This window comes from Octopus bimaculoides, chromosome 3 (assembly GCF_001194135.2).
Source record: "Octopus bimaculoides isolate UCB-OBI-ISO-001 chromosome 3, ASM119413v2, whole genome shotgun sequence".
In the NCBI taxonomy this organism is placed as follows: Eukaryota; Metazoa; Mollusca; class Cephalopoda; order Octopoda; family Octopodidae; genus Octopus; species Octopus bimaculoides.
This window is the reverse complement of record NC_068983.1, coordinates 153788920-153793013: the sequence shown is the minus strand read 5'-3', so window position 1 is coordinate 153793013 and position 4094 is coordinate 153788920.

The window sequence follows — 4094 nt, the reverse complement described above, 5'->3', positions numbered from 1 at the left end:
ATTCTGAATGAATTGAAGCTTTAGGGCTTCAAAGCAAGGACCACCAGTATTCTTCAACTATCAACTTTTATTCCAATTCAGCCACGATCAAATATATATGCACATAAATACCCACGTGCATACACTTCTACCCCCCCCCCACACACACACACACACGCACATAAATATTTCTTATGACACAGTTCAGATTGTAATCGTTTCTATAAGACGAATCTGTGAAAGCATTATCTTTATATAAAATCTAAAATTTGAAATAAATGATATGTAGCTAATATATAATATATAAGAGCAAAATCAATTGCAAAATAAGATATTTCCGAGGTATTGAAGGATACAACCAGAATCGGTCTGGTAAAGGCTTTTGTTTGAATTATATTTGATATTAGAGGGCGTAAATTGTTATGAGTATAGAAGACCGACACGGTAATTTTTTTTTTTCAAATAATTAGGTGGTATTGCGTTATAATGGAAGGATAGAATACCATCAAATGCATTATATATTACAAAGTGAAACCCAAATTATAATCATCATTAGATATGAACAATAGCGAGTCTCACTGATCACAAATTATATACATTTACTGGCTTTAGTTTGATAGGTTAATTTATGGTTACGCTATTCATAGTGTATAGGAAGGATTTATTTCTAAGAAACAGGCATCTTATGAGCAACTCATCGCTTTCATTAATAATATTCAATTTAATTCTACTTATATGGAAAGCCATGGATATACAAGACCCTCAAAAACTACCATTGTCCTCATACGGCTGTGCATTGCTTGTGCTAATTTTATTTTCAATATTATCCCAGAAAGAATGCACACATTTAGCCAAAGATGTATTACTACTCTTAATTTTATAGTTAAATGTAGACTTGAGAAAATTGAAACGAAGTTTAAATATAAAAGAGAATGCACCTATATTAAAAGTCTCTTTCCGCACGTGCACTTATAGAGCACTTATGTACTGTATTTTCCCTTTGGTTTCGATGTTTGACCGGTGTTAGGTATTTATTTCTGAAGTTACACAAGACAATTTCTGAAGCACACAAAACCGCTTTTAGGTATAACGGGTGCGAACTTGTGTGAAGGCTAGAAAGTCGAACTTATAATGACGAGACAGTTGAGTTCAATTTCCGGACCGGGTTGTGTATTGTGTTCTTGCACTTTATTTAACGTTGTTCCAGTTCACTCAGCTATAGAAATGAGTCGCGACGTAACTGGTGCCAAAATGTATCCGGCTTTGCCTTTCCTTTGGATAACATCGGTGGGGAAGAGAGGGTACTTGTGCCTCGGAGGAGAATTTTTTAGGTGCAATGCCATACTCATTAATGATGAAAAGGGGTCTGTACTCTTTTTAATTGTGTGTTATGATTACGAAGATGGAGAAATAAGTTATTATGAAACTGAACGCAATAGGTAATGCATTACAAAACCAAAATAGGAATTTTACTGAAAAGATCGATATGTATAAACGTAAGTAATTAAATAAATTGCGTGCGGGAAACATGGAATATAAGTAAGTAACAATGATATAGTACCAACATATAAGTTTCACCAAAGATTTATTGCACCAACATATAACTGGAGTTGCATTTATGTTACTGCCATACACGTTATATTTTGTATGTAGAGCTTAACACATTTGTTTCTTTCACATTTGAGCAACTTACACGCACAATATTAATTTACTTTCTTCCTAAGAATTTGGAGCAAAGCAGAATTGACCCGTTTAAGTAATTTAGCTCTTACAGGGTTTTCAGCTTACCAAACAAACTCCCTGTGTTGGACAGCCTGCGTCTTTTTCAGAAAATGTGTCAAATGTTTCTCTCATTTTATCTTCGTTGTGGTAATAAAATTTTACATGGATTTGATCCGGTTTTGAAAGTTATTAAAGTTATTAAATATTGTATTGAAACTTTAAACAAAAGAATACGAAAACGTTCCAACATATATAACAAGAACACAAGCATTAAAACCGAAACTAACACAAAAAATATAATCAATGTAGAAAACTAATACAAAAATATAATCAAAGCAGAAAATCTAATGGCCGTAAATAGACAATTAGACTCGATATTCGTGGTTGCCCAATCTCAGCAGCAAATAAATATATAGGTATACAGATATAGAAATTGATGTTTTGCGTTTTGGAAATATTGCCAATAAGTATAAAATTCCGGCAGTTTAGTGTTGATAGAAGCAGCTCAGCAGAAGGAAAAAAAAAATAACAAAGAATATAAAATATTTGCTGAGAATTACCCTTGTAATAATACTACTATTAATAATAACAACGATACAAAAAGATTAATATGAATAATATCAAGAATGATAATGTTAAAAACATTACAATGGAAATACAGAAAAATCAATAAGAATATAATGCATTACAAGAATAACCAGTACAAGAACAACGGTAGCAATGACACTGTTGAAAATAAGATGAACTAAAGGAATAAACAAGGTGTAAGGAGCAATATCGTGATATTGCTATATATATTACAATTTCTAGTTATCTTTCCAACCATTCGAACTGAAGTTGATGGTCATTCTTGCAATAAAATTATACATAAAACCATACATAAAACTATTGCAACGTCATCAACATCCTCACATGAAAAAAATATAACCATAGGAAACATAATTGCCCATTCTATTTTGGAATTATTTTTCACAGTAATTCTTTATACAATTTTCTTTGTCGATCGTCGTCGTCATCGTTATCATCATCATCATCATCATCACAATGTTCATAAGTGCTGGTGTTGCTGTTACTACTACTACTACTACTACTGCTGCTGCTGCTTCTGCTACTACTACTACTATTACAACTAATACTACTGCTCCTGCTGCTGCTACCCTCGCCGCCGCCACTACTACCACCAAGACCACCGCCACCACCACCGCCTCCACCACCACCACCACTACTACTACTATTACTACTACTTCTACCAGCAGCAGCAGCAGTAGTAGTAGTAGTAGTAGTAGTAGTAGTGCTGCTACTACTACTGCCAGTGCTGCTGCTGTTCCTCCTCCTCCTCCTCCTCCTCCTCCTACTACTACTACTACTACTACTTGTTTGTGCATTGTGTAATACTGAGTTTCTGTTTGTTTTTATATTAGTTTTGACAACTGTATTAAAAATCGATATGGTAGTGAAGCATTAATGATAAAGATGATGATGATGATGATGGTGATGATGATGATGATGAGGACGACGACAACGAGGACGACGACGAAGATGATGATGATGATGAGGATGATGATGATGCGGATTACGATGTTAGCGACGACGACGAAGACGACGACGAAGACGACGACGAAGACGACGACGACGCCGACGACGATGACGTCAGCGACGGCGATGGTGATGATGATGATGATGATACTCATGACGACGACGACGATGATGACGAATTTGATGTTTAATAAAAACAACAAAAAATCTTTTTGATCGTGATGATTGTGAAAATTGCTACGATTGTGCGACTACTACCACTACTACTACTACTACTACTACTACTACTACTACTACTACTACTACTACTACTACTACTAATACTACTACTACCGATAGCGATGAGGAATATGATGTTGATGATGATTATGATGGTGACGATTATGATGATGATGAAGACGATGTTGATGTCAATAAAAATAATAAAAATAATAAAATGATAATGATTTTGTTTCTATATTTGGATGAATCGATGCAATTTTATGTGCAGATGGTTTGCTGTAGTGGTATTGCTGTCTGAAATATTCCTATCACGGGATATAAACTAATAAAATGTTTGCAAACAAGACAAAAAAAATGTTTGCAGGTGCCGGGTCAAATGTGGTAATTAAAGAAAGATGGCTGCTATCCATTTTTTTTTTTTTGGTTTGTTTCTTTCTTTTCTTTATAATGTGTCTGAAGTATAAGAGACATTCGTTATTTTCTGTCCAATAAGAAAGATAGCAGGGATTTCAGTATACGACTCTTGTAAGTTTCGAAATATTGTTAAATGAGTGAAAATTCTGAGTTCACATCTAGCTGTTTCAATGCCGTAGATTGGTGACATATCGAAAAGGTGATAGAAATGGATATCTCTC